Source organism: Callospermophilus lateralis, chromosome 13 (genome assembly GCF_048772815.1).
Source record: "Callospermophilus lateralis isolate mCalLat2 chromosome 13, mCalLat2.hap1, whole genome shotgun sequence".
Taxonomy (NCBI): Eukaryota; Metazoa; Chordata; class Mammalia; order Rodentia; family Sciuridae; genus Callospermophilus; species Callospermophilus lateralis.
In genome coordinates, this window is record NC_135317.1 from 110045751 (window position 1) to 110062404 (window position 16654).

Below are 16654 nucleotides of genomic sequence, written 5' to 3' on the forward strand. Positions count from 1 at the left end.
TGCTGAGCCGTGTCGCAGCTCAGCCTCCATGGACTTCAACACACTGCGGCCGAGGCTGGGGAGACGCCGGCCTCACTTGTAGGATGCGCCTGAGGTCAAGGAGGCCAGGCAGGGAGGAGAAGGGAGGCAGGGAGGCCCGGCCAGCAGGGTGACCCAGCAGCCTCTCCCCTGGGGACAGAAGGATGACGGAGGCCTCCAGCCCCCACGGTGTCCCCGAAGCCTGCACCTGGGCTGGGGCTCTGGCGGGCTCCACGGGCCCAGTGCCTGTGTCTGCACTCGGCTGTTCCCCCACAGGCCTTCCCCCTCAGTCTCCAAGGGGCCCGGAACGCAGCGGGGCGTTTCAAAGCTCTGCTCTTTGATCAGACACGGTCTGGACACCCACACTCGCCCGACACAGAGCCCACCAACAAGGACGGGGTTTCTCCATTGCTCCCAGCACAGTGGGGGGCAGACGTGTGAACAGCGCATTGGCCACAGGTATCACGCTGTTTCCTGGTGTAGTCCCACAGGGAACGAGGAGGAAGAAGCCTGTGTGGCCCTGGGGGCCAGGGGGGCCAGGGAGGTTCGAGGACCGTCATGCCGAGAGGGTTCTGGAGGTGCAGCTGGAGCCACCCAGTGGTGGAGACAGAGCCGCACACAGTGAGGCTGGAGGAGAGGTGGCTTGGAGAGGGCAGGAGAGGGACCACAGAACTCCATGGCCACCACAGTGTGCCCTGGGGCAGGGAGCTTGCAGAGGACCTGTGTCTCGGCATTGGTGACTGGGCCATCGGTGGCAGGGGCCACCCACGTAGGGAAGAGGAAGAGAAAGGAGGTCCTGGCAGGCCACATGTCTGGCAGCCCAGTAGCAGGCCGACCTCCCTGCGGTCAGTGCACTGCCATGATCAGGGCCACGGAGCTCGCACAGCCCCACCAGCCATGCTGTGGCCCAGCGGAAGCCTCACGCAGGGGACTGAGGTCCAGGCGGAGCCCTGGCTCCCAAGAGTGGGCTATCGCTGAGCCCCTCCTTGCTGGGCCAGGTGCCTCTGCGTCTCCATGGTGGGTTGTGAAGCTCAGGCGAGATGGTGCGTCTAAAGCCGGGCAAACACGAAGAGTGAGGTGGCAGGTCGCAAGCCCTCGGGCTGCAGGCTGCTGACCAGACAGGCCTTGCCACGGCAGGCCCCGTCCTGAGAGCCAGCGGAGCACCCGGCCCTTGAGGGTCACCCAAGGTGGACATTTATGGGTCTGCCCACCACAAATTCCCGTCTGCACAATGAGAAGACAGGGTCTATTTGTGATCAGCATGTCCAGCTGCCTCTGGCCTTTATCTGATATTTCCAGCCACACGCAGTGGTCAGGCATAAATAATGCCTGGTCAGCCGAAAGCTGAAATACTGTAGATGCCCATGTCTCCCACTGCTGTGGTTTCCCAAGTATCTCCATACAAACCACTCGGCTTGAAACAGAGCCCAGTGTCCTTACAGGTGATTAAAACTGACCCGTGGGTGAAATATGGCTCCATCAAGCAGGTGACATGGCCTCGGGTATGACGAGCCATGGACATTCCTTTGGTCTTAGGATGGTACCCGACCTTCCAGACCCAGTCACTGCCTGCCTGTCCTGAGCCACCTGGTGCACCATGTTGGACCTGTTACAGTGGGGCCAGAAGCTTCGAGTGCTGGCTCAGCCACAGCTGGCTGGAGGGAGGCCTGGCCTCCACCGGACTGCAGGGTTCAGAGCATGCAGGACCCAGGTCCCGTGTGACAGAGGCGCCTGAGAGGGGTTCTCTTGCAGGACGATGCTGGGCTCCCCATAAGAGCACAGCTGGGCCCCACGCTGCTCTTCTCACTGGCTGGGCAGCCTTCGTCCACACCACTGGTTGCGTGGGCCTCTTGGCTGGCTGTGCTAGCAAGTCCCCAGACTCGTGGTTCACAGTGATTCTTGTCTCCAAAGACACCTCCTAGAGGGAAGCAGACGCTGGCGCCCAGGACCCTGCAAGGAAGCAGAGCTGGCCATCTTGGGGACCTAGTGACCCCCCACCCTCAACTCCATCCAGGCCCAGCTGGTGGGCATTTGCCAGTCTCTCTCCTCTCTCTGGTTGTTGGGAGGTGGGCAAGGACCACTAGCCCCTGCCCCTAGCAATCCTTACTGCCACCCACACCGGGAAGAACCAGGACCTCACCCAGAAGGCCACCGTGCTGTCCTCGCATCGGGGACAACCCGACCCGTGTGTGGTTAGGTTTTAGCTGCAGTTCTTCACAAACATCTTAAGTGGCACAGGTGAAAATACCAAGGTTTCAAGGAGAATTTCAATAAAATTGCACGGTAGATTTTAAACAAGGTAGAGTATAAATTAGAAAATTGTGAGATAGATCCTTAATCTTGGCCACGAAAGGAAACTGCCATTGTCCCCAAACGTCCACAGGCTGCTCTCAGGAACAACACGCTGTTAGGGCTGGGTCTTATTCTAGTCCTAACATAGCCTACACTGTGTTCCCCTGACTGTTCATCCAGAATTAAAAGGTCGCGTATCATTCATGCAGTCCTGGCTACTAACCCAGAGCCACCACCGTGCGGGCTGGCCCTGGTCCTTTGTCCACCTTCACCAGCTCCCCAGATGCTGCCGCAAACTTCCAACTCAGTCACGTGCAGAGGGAGGAAGGAAAAGACTGTGTCCTCCCAGAAGCCTCCCCAGAGCCACGGCGCAGCGGAGCTCACGCCAGCCCTGCTCTGCTCCACGCCGGGTGTCTGCAGCTGCCAGCCCACGGCTCCATTTCCCGCTCGGCTGTGGGGAGACCTCGAGGCCCAGGTGGCTCAGAGGAGGGCACCGGCCTGTGAGGCTGCACAGTGGAAGGCAGTTGTGCCACCTGGGGGCAGGCGGAGGGGCTTGCTCTCCCAGGGCTCTGCAGGGAGGGACCTGGAGCCCCCCAGTTCTGAGACGTGGGCCTGGGGTGCGTGGGGGCCACCTTCAGGGGCCGTTCCTGTCTTCGGATCCCAAACAGGCTGAAGGGAGCACCCAGTTTACCCAAGACAACACTCAGGGCCCCTCAAATGAGCTCCTTCTCCCTCTTCCTGCCTTTCAACATGTTAACACGGGTCTCCTCTGTGAGCAACGAGTGGCATGCTGACACCCAGACTTCATGCCGCAGCCGGCACCCTGGCAAGGCGCCGGCTGACACGGAGCTTCTATTTTTGTTCGTGTAGTGATAGATCCAAGTGTCACTCAGCAACAGGAAGGAGCGCTGAGCGGGTATCAGTCACTCCATCTCCGCCCTCCCCGCGGCTCGACACTCCCTGACAGCGCTGCGTCCCCACCTGCTCACCACCTGTCAGTGTCTCGGCTTAGAAAAGGCTGCAGCACGCGACTCTTAGTCTTCATTAGTCTAAGTGTAGATGTTCCAAATAGTCACCACACTCAGCCCTACCAGAAGGCCGCGGAAATCAGGTCACGGTCACGGTGTCGCCTGAAGTGTCCTCTCTCTGTATTGAAAGATCTCTGCAAAAAAGACTATTCCAGAACTTCTGAGATGCCGGCAGCCAGCTGAGGTCACTGGGAAATGCTAGGAAACTCCTGGCACCCTTGGAGAGCCTGAGCCATGACCCACACTCAGGGAAAGTGCCCTAGGGCGTCCCCTAGCTGAGCAGACAGGGCCAGGCCCCTCTCCCTACTAACCTCCCGAGGTGAACGGAGGAGCATCCTCCAAGACCCCTGGAGTAGAGGCCTCCTTCACTGATGGCCACGGTGGTCACCACCATCTCCAAGTGCCCAGACCTAATCAGACGCTGGGAGGTCAAACCCGTCCAGCCAAGGAGTGGCACCCACCCGAAGCAGAGCTGGTGGGAGGGTGATAGCTCAGCTCCTGCAGCCCTCGGGTGCTCCGTGGCCAGCGGGCTTCTTGCCTCCTGGCTCCCTGGAGTAGCTGGGCACAGTGAAGTGGAGCTGCTTGGAGCCCATGATGGTGGTTCTCCGGCCTGGACAGGTTCTTCTACCATCCAAGAGCCCTTCCTAAGGGGAGCCTCACTGGGGGCTGCGTGGGATGCCTACCTGGAAGCTGCCTGATCATCGTGACCTCAGAGCTGGGGTGAGTGCCCCTAAGCCCTGGCGCCTGCGGAACCCAGGATGCGCCTCTGAAGTACCAGGGACATTTCATTTCTTTCTGACGCTCCTGATTGAGTTTCACCAGCATCAACATGGAGCCTAGAACTGTTTTCCATTTGCTGTCCAAGGACATGAGTCTTGAAAGATTTAAAGGCACTGACTTGAAGTGTGAGGGTCTAACCAGAAAGAACCCAGGTCTAGGTGCAAATTGCACGAGAACGTTGGCGAGGTGGACCTGGAGCCATGAGAGGGGACCCGTGGGTGGAGCAGGCTGCACCCTGGACAAGCCGAGCTGGGCAGGGACTGCAGGGCTCTCTCAGGGATGCTGCGCTGCGCTGCCCTGGTGTGGACGGCGGCTTCCACCTGTCTCCCCAGTGCCATCTTGCACTGGTCTCTTTCTGGTGGTGATGGCTGAGGCAGAGTGGACGTGCGCCCAGTGCACCCGGGACCTGGGTGGGGTTGCCCTGTCAGCTTTATGCTCACAGTTTGCTGCCTTACGTCAAGGTGGCGTTCACAATGAACCTAGCCACCAAAAGTAGCCCTGGGGAAACTTAAAATCTCCCAGCAGTCAGCTCTGAATTGAGTTGGAAAGAATCAGAACTAGGAAGAAAAAGAAGAGGAAGGAGGTGAAACTTGGGTGGCAACCAAGGAGCCCTAAGAAGGTCCCCACACAACTATCCCATCTTTCACAAAACGAAACTCCAAATAACCTCCCTCACATTTCCTGTGGGTCCACAGAACTCAGCTTCTCAGAGGTCACCTGCTCAGCACATGGGCATCAACAGCCAGAGAAGGCCGCAGGGCGTCTGGGGGACACCTCCCGGGAGACCTCACAAAGCCAAAGCTAACTACTGCATTGTCCTAAGGCTCAACCTGCTGGGAAAAGAAGCGAGCCCCGGGGTGCTCCAGAGCACGGTACAGCACCCCGTCTGTGCACACGGGACCCAGGACCCAGCCACCCGATCTGTGCACACAGGTGGATGTAGGTAGGTGCCTGAGGACCCAGCCTCCCCATCTGTGTACCCGGTGGGTGTAAGTGCCTGATTATTGTGCACGTGGGTGGGTGTAGGTGCTGGAGGACTCGGGGCCCAGCCTGCCCAGCAAGATCAGGTGGCTGAGCACATCCTGGGGAAAGGGGAGCAGTGGCCATGGACTCCAGCCAGCCACACGTGGCAGACCACCCTGGGAAAGGCAGGAGCACAAGGGAGAACAGAGGGGCCCTGGAGAGGCACCAGCCTGAGGGGGAGTGCTGGGCCCCCAGGAGAGTGCTGGGGACAGGATGGGGCAGCTGACAGACTGAGCAGCCTCCTGGTCACTGGGTTTTGGCTTTTTCTCAGTACTCCTGAATGTGGGTTTCTGCTAACTTACTCATTCACCCCAAGCAGGTGGTCAGTCAGTGCTGAAGAGGGAGCAGGGCCAGGGACCCTGGGGCAATCTACCTGTGGTGCAGGTGAGGGGTGAGAACCCAGGCTGGGTACCCCAGAGACGACAGGCAGCTGCTCAGAAACCCTCTCACTGCAACGGGGTCTGGCTGTCCAAAGCCCGTGGGCCAGCACTGCCCAGCCCTGCCCACACCTCCCAGGGGTGGGTGCAGTTTTAGTCAGATACCTGAGCAACAGCTCACCAGGCTCACCAAGCCAAACCAGCTCTGAAGAACAGATGCTCTGAACACGGACTGGATCTTGTTGCATGGAAGACTCTGTTCAGGTGGTTCGCTAATCAAAAGTTGGGCTGTTTTGTCCCGGATAGCACGATCTTCCTTGGACTGTTTTTAACTGACAAGGCTCAGTTACGATTAGTGGCACTACTAAGCACGGTGTCTTCATTGAAAATAAGCTTGCTCTCCACATGAGGCTGCTAAAGCCCCAAACAGTTCTCCCTCACTCTCCCCTTGGTAAAGCTTCCTCCTGCAAGCACAGAGACGGTGGCGCTGCCACGTCACTCTCAGGACGAGATTCTCATGGGCAGACTCCTGTCCCAGAGAGGGCTTCGTCGAGGGTGGATGCTGGGGGTGGCCCCTCGCCGTGGAGCCGTCCCCACGAGTCACCCCTCGCTTCCCTCCCTCCCTCTGTACCCAGCACGCAGCTTCTCAAGCTGTTCTCAGCTAAACCACGTCTACAGAGAGAGCTGTTCGCACTCTGCAGTCTCCAGGGGTCCCACGGCCTCCTTCAGGCTGGACCGAGACACTTACCAGCCCCGGAGAGCACAGAGGAGGCGGCCCCAGGGTGGCGAGTGATGTGAACTGCTGTCGCAGCAGCAAGATGCTGGGGGACACCTCAGAAACAGCTGGCTGGGAAGGGCAGACAGCACAAAGCAAAGCAGAGAGGCCCTGAGCAAGAAAGGAGAAACCGGCAGGACAGAGAGCAGAGCTGGTGCCTGGCCCCTGCTGGACATGCCTCCAGGGCCCGCTGAGCTCACGGGGAGAGGGGCTTCTCTGTGAGCCCCACTTCCTGTCCTGGCTCCTCCCTGGTCTGCCCAGCGCTGCCTCTTGCAGAGGACTCCCACACCGCCAGCCTCCTGGCGCTGAGCCGGGCCCTCCACGAGCTTCCTCAGGGTGCAGCTCTGCCCCTGGTGCTCCCCCAGGGCAGGAGGGTGGGCGAGGCACTCCATCCCACCCGCCTGTTCCTCCAGGAGCAAGCGGGAGCTCTGGTGGGGAGGCTGGCCCAGGCCACGGGCTCCTCAGTGTCCTGGCACCTGGGGAGCTGGGAGACTCTCTCCCTTCCAGGAAATGGCCGACCAAAAATTAAATAGCAAGTGCGCTTCTTTACCTCTGGCCCTTCTGAAGTCTCCTTCCTCCCTGGTCTTCCCGTTTTCTCCATCTCCTTCTTACTGAGTCTGAAATCTTGTACCCAGTACACTCCAGGTAATGACAGCGTGACCTGTCACAGACCCACGCTGAGTAGAAGGAAGCAGGGTTGTCAAGGGGAAGGCCGGCAGGCCAGCGTGAGGACATGTGCTCCCAGAGCTTCCTCAGAGCACCCTGCTAAGAACTGAAGGCCGGTCTCCCATTGTCAGAGAGCAGGGCGCAGACCCAGCAGGAGATGTGGGATCAAGACAGCTGTCACCAGGCAGAGGTGGCACTTGCTGCCAGAGTGACCTTGGGCTAGTCTCTTAACATCCCTGGTGCCAGTTTGCCTCTCCAGTGGCTGTGGAGACTAGAGACCCGGGTGTGAAGCAGCCTCCAAACTGCAGCTCTTCAGGAACGCCAGAGAGCCGTGGGCTGCAGCCAGCCTCCCAGGAGGCGATTTGGGTGGGGAGCCTCCATCAGATCACCTCACAGACGTAGTAGGGTGACAGTGGAATGGCACCCCACCTGGGGCACAGGTAGGCGTGAAAATAAACCTCACCCTGGAAGACGTTGACTGACGCAGGTGACTTTAGTCCATCGCCCAGTAGTTGCGCAGCGATTTGATGAGTGCTTTATCTTGCACCTGAGTTACCTGAGTTGTCATGGGCCCCGCAGCTTCAGCAAAACTGAGATAAATGGCTGAGCATGAATCCTCCACGTTCGCTGGCCTCCTGCGTCTCAGTCGCTTATTGTCATGTCTTCTCTGAAAGCAGGTTGGACGTGCCTACCTGTCCCAGAGGAGGAGCAGGGTGCTGCTGTATAAACACCCAGCGGGTGGAGACCGCAGGGTGCTGGGAATGTTCTCTGAATGACTCCCCATGGCCGGGAAGCAGGTTTGTTCCTGAACACCTGGAGCGAAGCGGATACCATCCCGGGTCCACCTGGAGAGAGGGAGGCTGCCTCAGAGGCCCCAGATGACCCCTAGGGAAGCAGGGTACCTACCCAGAGCTGCTCTCAAGGAACACAAGTCACTCCAGGGGTGTCCAGTTCCATGCAAGATCAAACCCAGGAACTCAGGAAGAGAAAGGGGTTAGAAGACGTTAGGAGTCCAGCCACGACACAGTGGACAGTAGCAAGAGAGAAAACAGAGGTCTCATCAGAACTTAATGAGAAGGTGGCAAGAGCAGAACCCCAACTGTCCCAAACACACAGCTCACAAAACCCAGTTGAGGACTCGTGCCTGAGAGGGCAGGCTGGAGGGGGCAGAGCAGGGAGCGGCCATCCCCAGGCTTCTCTTCCACTCAGCTGTTGGCAGCAGCCTCAGCACAAGCCACCTGCCCTGGCTACAGGCACCTCACAGGCCCCCAGCTCCTGACTGGCGCACCCATGCCAGGGTTGGAGCTCACGGGGCACCCTGTGAGCTCTGTCCATCGGAACCCCAGGCGGCTGGAGAGTAGGATCCCAGTTCTTTCCCACCCTCAGTTCTTTGCCCAGAGAAGAAGCACCGTGAATCATGGAAACACGACACTTGTGACACAGGCTCGTGCCCATGGCGTTGGCGTGAGGAGTGCACTAATGCGGGGACCTCGTTGCCCCTCCAGGTTCAGGGTTTCCGGCCTCCGCGGAGGCAGAGGCCTGGGGGCACACGGAGTGAAACGGGGCTGCCAGCAGGGCCCTTTTTCTGCCCCAAACAGCAAACCTGTGATCTGGGCGGCCTCCGCAGCTGGACCCCTGGCAGCCGAGGCACAATTACACGAGGCAGGAGGCACACATCCTTCTCTGAAGCACACATTCCCTCCGCGAGCTGGGGTTGACCAGACAACCCCAACTTGCAGCTCCTGGGCAGTGAGTCCTCCTGCTGTGGATCTGGGTCAGGACAAAGTTCTGCCCGCCTCTGGACGCGGCCCATTGTGCTGGGGGAGTCCCTTTGCACTTGGCCAGACCCGACTGCATCTCCACATGTCTCCATCTATCCTTCTCCACTGCATTTTTACTCCTATGGATTCAATGATCCGTCTGAGGAGAGAAACGGAGAATGTGCAGCTGTTTCCCAGCAATGTCCAAACTGGCACTTAACTGAGAACTAACTGCGGGCTAACTGCTCGCTGGGCCACGCCCACGGCACCCGCGCTGGGACCCTGCGCTGGGTTGTGATGCACTCTTTCTAGGGGTGTGCGAGTGATTTGACCTCTAAAAGAGCCCGGCTCCTAAAGGAAAAGCCCTAATTAGTAGTGAAATCTAACCGCTTTCTTGGATGGTGCCTCTTGCTGTGTTTGGTTAATGCAGCCCAACCATGCTGAGCTTCACCTTGGGCTCTCCAGGGCAGTCGGCTTAATTTCTATTTCCTTTAGCAGAGCTGATATTCAATTAGCCACACCAGAGAAGGGAGGCCTTAGCACAATAATAACCTCTCAGCTGTGCCCCCAGTCTCAGCCCTGGCTCTCCTTACCTCTGCACTCAGCAACGACGCAAGCCCTGCTTTACAGATGGAGAAGCTTAAGGTCAGAGGCATCACAGACCTGTCCAGGCCAAACAGTGAGAGAGGACTGGAGGCAGAGAGAACCCGATGCCAGGTCTTCAATGCTCTCCATTTCTCTACGGTTCCAGGGATGGTGTGGAGGCTGCTGCAGCCTTGGTGCCCCAGCATACCCGTATGATATTCCACAGTGGTCCTTTATTCGCTTATTGACTATATAAAGCCTCACAGGAAACACTAGAACATCGCTCCTGCTAAGTGTTCTCTGCAAATAAAGAGAAAGCAGGATGGGAGTCTTTGCTCTCAGGAAATTCCTGAATATACATCAAATGTACATAAAAACCAAAAGTTAATGTAGGTCAAAAGCTCAATCCTTGTCAGCAGGCCCTAGGTGGGTCTATCATCTATTCCCCCAAGTTCCTGCGATGATGGAGGACCAGGGAGACCCCAGGGCCACCTGAGTCCTTAAAGGAAAGCAAGAAGCACTATGTGTGCTTGCATCTCTAGGACCATCCTGCCAGGCTTCCAGAGACCCTCAACTGTCCGGGAGTGCAGAGTGTCCATCTTGCTCTGCAAGCACCCTGAGGTCAGCTCCTCCAGCTCTCGTCCATCACACCCTGAGGTCAGCTCCTCCAGGTCTCCTCCACCACACCCTGAGGTCAGCTCCTCCTGCTCTCCTCCATCACAGCCTGAGGTAAGCTCCTCCAGCTCTCCTCCATCACACCCTGAGGTCTGCTCCTCCTGTTCTCCTTCATCACACCCTGAGGTCAGCTCCTCCAGCTCTCCTTCATCACACGCTGAGGTCAGCTCCACCAGCTCTCCTCCATCACACCCTGAGGTCAGCTCCTCCAGCTCTCCTCCATCACACCCTGATGTCAGCTCCTCCAGCTCTCCTCCACCACACCCTGAGGTCAGCTCCTCCAGCTATCCTCCATCACACCCTGAGGTCAGCTCCTCAAGTTCTCCTCCATCACACCCTGAGGTCAGCTCACACTGCTCTCCTCCATCACACCCTGAGGTCAGCTCCTTCAGCTCTCCTCCATCACAACCTGAGGTCAGCTCATACTGCTCTCCTCCATCACACACTGAGGTCAGCTCCTCCAACTCTCCTCCATCACACCCTGAGGTCAGCTCCTACTGCTCTCCTCCATCACAGCCTGAGGTAAGCTCCTCCAGCTCTCCTCCATCACACCCTGAGGTCTGCTCCTCCTGTTCTCCTTCATCACACCCTGAGGTCAGCTCCTCCAGCTCTCCTTCAACACACACTGAGGTAAGCTCCACCAGCTCTCCTCCATCACAGCCTGAGGTCAGCTCCACCAGCTCTCCTACATCACACCCTGAGGTCAGCTCCTCCAGCTCTCCTTCATCACACCCTGAGCTCAGCTCCTCCAGGTCTCCTCCATCACACCCTGAGGTCAGCTCCTCCTGCTCTCCTCCATCACACCCTGATGTCAGCTCCTCCTGCTCTCCTCCATCACACCCTGATGTCAGCTCCTCCTGCTCTCCTCCACCACACCCTGAGGTCAGCTCCTCCAGCTCTCCTCCATCACACCCTGAAGTCAGCTCCTCCAGCTCTCCTCCATCACACCCTGAGGTCAGGTCCTCCTGCTCTCCTCCATCACACCCTAAGGTCAGCTCCTCCAGCTCTCCTCCATCACACCCTGAAGTCAGCTCCTCCAGATCTCCTCCATCACACCCTGAGGTCAGGTCCTCCTGCTCTCCTCCATCACACCCTGAGGTCAGCTCCTCCTGCTCTCCTCCATCACACCCTGAGGTCAGCTCCTCCTGCTCTCCTCCATTACACCCTGAGGTCAGCTCCTTCTGCTCTCCTCCATCACACCCTGAGGTCAGCTCCTCCTGCTCTCCTCCATCACACACTGAGATCAGCTCCTCCTGCTCTCTTCTATCACACCCTGAGGTCAGCTCCTCCAGGTCTCCTCCATCACACCCTGATGTCAGCTCCTCTAGCACTCCTCCATCACACCCTGAGGTCAGCTCCTCCTGCTCTCCTCCATCACACCCTGAGATCAGCTCCTCCAGCTCTCCTCCATCACACCCTGAAGTCAGCTCCTCTAGCTCTCCTCCATCACACCCTGAGCTCAGCTCCTCCTGTTCTCCTCCATCACACCCTGAGGTCAGCTCCTCCTGCTCTCCTCCATCACACCCTGAGCTCAGCTCCTCCTGTTCTCCTCCATCACACCCTGAAGTCAGCTCCTCCAGATCTCCTCCATCACACCCTGAGGTCAGGTCCTCCTGCTCTCCTCCATCACACCCTGAGGTCAGCTCCTCCTGCTCTCCTCCATCACACCCTGAGGTCAGCTCCTCCTGCTCTCCTCCATCACACCCTGAGGTCAGCTCCTCCTGCTCTCCTCCATCACACCCTGAGATCAGCTCCTCCAGCTCTCCTCCATCACACCCTGAAGTCAGCTCCTCTAGCTCTCCTCCATCACACCCTGAGCTCAGCTCCTCCTGTTCTCCTCCATCACACCCTAAGGTCAGCTCCTCCAGCTCTCCTCCATCACACCCTGAAGTCAGCTCCTCCAGATCTCCTCCATCACACCCTGAGGTCAGGTCCTCCTGCTCTCCTCCATCACACCCTGAGGTCAGCTCCTCCTGCTCTCCTCCATCACACCCTGAGGTCAGCTCCTCCTGCTCTCCTCCATCACACCCTGAGGTCAGCTCCTTCTGCTCTCCTCCATCACACCCTGAGGTCAGCTCCTCCTGCTCTCCTCCATCACACACTGAGATCAGCTCCTCCTGCTCTCTTCTATCACACCCTGAGGTCAGCTCCTCCAGGTCTCCTCCATCACACCCTGATGTCAGCTCCTCTAGCACTCCTCCATCACACCCTGAGGTCAGCTCCTCCTGCTCTCCTCCATCACACCCTGAGATCAGCTCCTCCAGCTCTCCTCCATCACACCCTGATGTCAGCTCCTCTAGCACTCCTCCATCACACCCTGAGGTCAGCTCCTCCTGCTCTCCTCCATCACACCCTGAGATCAGCTCCTCCTGCTCTCCTCCATCACACCCTGATGTCAGCTCCTCCAGCTCTCCTCCATCACACCCTGAGCTCAGCTCCTCCTGTTCTCCTCCATCACACCCTGAGCTCAGCTCATCCTGTTCTCCTCCATCACACCCTGAGGTCAGCTCCTCCTGCTCTCCTCCATCACACCCTGAGGTCAGGTCCTCCTGCTCTCCTCCATCACACCCTAAGGTCAGCTCCTCCAGCTCTCCTCCATCACACCCTGAAGTCAGCTCCTCCAGATCTCCTCCATCACACCCTGAGGTCAGGTCCTCCTGCTCTCCTCCATCACACCCTGAGGTCAGCTCCTCCTGCTCTCCTCCATCACACCCTGAGGTCAGCTCCTCCTGCTCTCCTCCATTACACCCTGAGGTCAGCTCCTTCTGCTCTCCTCCATCACACCCTGAGGTCAGCTCCTCCTGCTCTCCTCCATCACACACTGAGATCAGCTCCTCCTGCTCTCTTCTATCACACCCTGAGGTCAGCTCCTCCAGGTCTCCTCCATCACACCCTGATGTCAGCTCCTCTAGCACTCCTCCATCACACCCTGAGGTCAGCTCCTCCTGCTCTCCTCCATCACACCCTGAGATCAGCTCCTCCAGCTCTCCTCCATCACACCCTGAAGTCAGCTCCTCTAGCTCTCCTCCATCACACCCTGAGCTCAGCTCCTCCTGTTCTCCTCCATCACACCCTGAGGTCAGCTCCTCCTGCTCTCCTCCATCACACCCTGAGCTCAGCTCCTCCTGTTCTCCTCCATCACACCCTGAAGTCAGCTCCTCCAGATCTCCTCCATCACACCCTGAGGTCAGGTCCTCCTGCTCTCCTCCATCACACCCTGAGGTCAGCTCCTCCTGCTCTCCTCCATCACACCCTGAGGTCAGCTCCTCCTGCTCTCCTCCATCACACCCTGAGGTCAGCTCCTCCTGCTCTCCTCCATCACACCCTGAGATCAGCTCCTCCAGCTCTCCTCCATCACACCCTGAAGTCAGCTCCTCTAGCTCTCCTCCATCACACCCTGAGCTCAGCTCCTCCTGTTCTCCTCCATCACACCCTAAGGTCAGCTCCTCCAGCTCTCCTCCATCACACCCTGAAGTCAGCTCCTCCAGATCTCCTCCATCACACCCTGAGGTCAGGTCCTCCTGCTCTCCTCCATCACACCCTGAGGTCAGCTCCTCCTGCTCTCCTCCATCACACCCTGAGGTCAGCTCCTCCTGCTCTCCTCCATCACACCCTGAGGTCAGCTCCTTCTGCTCTCCTCCATCACACCCTGAGGTCAGCTCCTCCTGCTCTCCTCCATCACACACTGAGATCAGCTCCTCCTGCTCTCTTCTATCACACCCTGAGGTCAGCTCCTCCAGGTCTCCTCCATCACACCCTGATGTCAGCTCCTCTAGCACTCCTCCATCACACCCTGAGGTCAGCTCCTCCTGCTCTCCTCCATCACACCCTGAGATCAGCTCCTCCAGCTCTCCTCCATCACACCCTGATGTCAGCTCCTCTAGCACTCCTCCATCACACCCTGAGGTCAGCTCCTCCTGCTCTCCTCCATCACACCCTGAGATCAGCTCCTCCTGCTCTCCTCCATCACACCCTGATGTCAGCTCCTCCAGCTCTCCTCCATCACACCCTGAGCTCAGCTCCTCCTGTTCTCCTCCATCACACCCTGAGCTCAGCTCATCCTGTTCTCCTCCATCACACCCTGAGGTCAGCTCCTCCTGCTCTCCTCCATCACACCCTGAGGTCAGGTCCTCCTGCTCTCCTCCATCACACCCTAAGGTCAGCTCCTCCAGCTCTCCTCCATCACACCCTGAAGTCAGCTCCTCCAGATCTCCTCCATCACACCCTGAGGTCAGGTCCTCCTGCTCTCCTCCATCACACCCTGAGGTCAGCTCCTCCTGCTCTCCTCCATCACACCCTGAGGTCAGCTCCTCCTGCTCTCCTCCATTACACCCTGAGGTCAGCTCCTTCTGCTCTCCTCCATCACACCCTGAGGTCAGCTCCTCCTGCTCTCCTCCATCACACACTGAGATCAGCTCCTCCTGCTCTCTTCTATCACACCCTGAGGTCAGCTCCTCCAGGTCTCCTCCATCACACCCTGATGTCAGCTCCTCTAGCACTCCTCCATCACACCCTGAGGTCAGCTCCTCCTGCTCTCCTCCATCACACCCTGAGATCAGCTCCTCCAGCTCTCCTCCATCACACCCTGAAGTCAGCTCCTCTAGCTCTCCTCCATCACACCCTGAGCTCAGCTCCTCCTGTTCTCCTCCATCACACCCTGAGGTCAGCTCCTCCTGCTCTCCTCCATCACACCCTGAGCTAAGCTCCTCCTGTTCTCCTCCATCACACCCTGAAGTCAGCTCCTCCAGATCTCCTCCATCACACCCTGAGGTCAGGTCCTCCTGCTCTCCTCCATCACACCCTGAGGTCAGCTCCTCCTGCTCTCCTCCATCACACCCTGAGGTCAGCTCCTCCTGCTCTCCTCCATCACACCCTGAGGTCAGCTCCTCCTGCTCTCCTCCATCACACCCTGAGATCAGCTCCTCCAGCTCTCCTCCATCACACCCTGAAGTCAGCTCCTCTAGCTCTCCTCCATCACACCCTGAGCTCAGCTCCTCCTGTTCTCCTCCATCACACCCTAAGGTCAGCTCCTCCAGCTCTCTCCATCAAACCCTGAAGTCAGCTCCTCCAGATCTCCTCCATCACACCCTGAGGTCAGGTCCTCCTGCTCTCCTCCATCACACCCTGAGGTCAGCTCCTCCTGCTCTCCTCCATCACACCCTGAGGTCAGCTCCTCCTGCTCTCCTCCATCACACCCTGAGGTCAGCTCCTTCTGCTCTCCTCCATCACACCCTGAGGTCAGCTCCTCCTGCTCTCCTCCATCACACACTGAGATCAGCTCCTCCTGCTCTCTTCTATCACACCCTGAGGTCAGCTCCTCCAGGTCTCCTCCATCACACCCTGATGTCAGCTCCTCTAGCACTCCTCCATCACACCCTGAGGTCAGCTCCTCCTGCTCTCCTCCATCACACCACTGGGCCCTCAGAACCTCACGCCTGGTGTTTTCCGCTTGCAGGACCCGAGACAGGCAACTCTTCACACCAGAGGCTTTCTCTTCCCTTCAGTTACGATACCTTCTCAGCATTTCCGTCCCCAAGTGTGAGTCAAAGGGCTGGAGTTGGCTCCTGTTCCTCGGTGCTCACGGGGCTTTCTGGGGAAGCGCTGGCCACTGGCCACAACTTCTCAGGGCGCAGCTCCAGGCACCTCCGACTTCGGGTTCTGTGAGAGAAGCAGACTGCAGGTTTCGCTTTCTGTGACCTGTCACTGAACCTCACATGGCCAGGAAGAAGCCTCTCGCCTGCTGGTGGAGTGACCCATGACTGGCCCCATGGCCTGCACGGGGCTGAGAGTGGGCAGTGGGGGAGGTCAGGAGACGGATGGATCCACAGCTTGGTGCAGACACTCAGCTCAGACTGAGGGGCGTGGGGACCTCTGCTCTGTCACTGTGGAGAGGCAGAAAGGAAGTAGGCACCACAGCATGTCCTGCCGGTGACAAGAGGTGGCCTCTGGACCCTGCAGCTGGGGTGGTGCCTTCGCTGCCGCTGCCTTCCCACTGACCAGAAGAGGTGAGCCCTGTGCCTGGGGCAGCACTGGCCTCGGCGCTGGCCGCCTTCACCCTTCCTCCTGACGTGTCCTGCCTGCTCTGTTGGGTTGCCTTTCACTTTCTCTCTCCAGGTCACACCAGTCTTGGGGACCTGAGGACTGGGTGCCACCCTTGCTTTGTGGTATTTGACTTCAAAACACCAGACTGCTTTGTTCCCACAGCTCCTTGGGCCTGAAGTGCCAAGGTCACCTACCAGGAGTCTCCATCCTGGACTGCCCTGGACATCAGCCCAGCATCCCCCCTGCCCCAGCTGGAGTCCACGCGCTTTGCGGTTAATGGTGTCACCACACACAGGCTGGTCTCCACTGCTTGTCTCATGCACATCTCAGCCCAGCTAAACACAGAGCTCTCTGTCCTCTGCATCCACACCGTCCCAGAAAGTGCCTGGAACCCACCCCTTGTCTCACTCTGAGACCACAGGGACAGACTTCATCGGGACTCTTGCAGCCACTCTGCAGGACACCTGCTCCTCTGTCTGCTCGGACCCTCACACCTTCTCTGTCCTCCCCCTCCCTCCTGGCTGATGGTCTGACTTCCCCTGGCTGTGCCTTATGGGCAGGAATCCCTGAGGGGCCTCACCGCCGCCTGCCCATGTCCCTGGCAGGGCGTCCCCTCCCATCACAGGCCTGGGC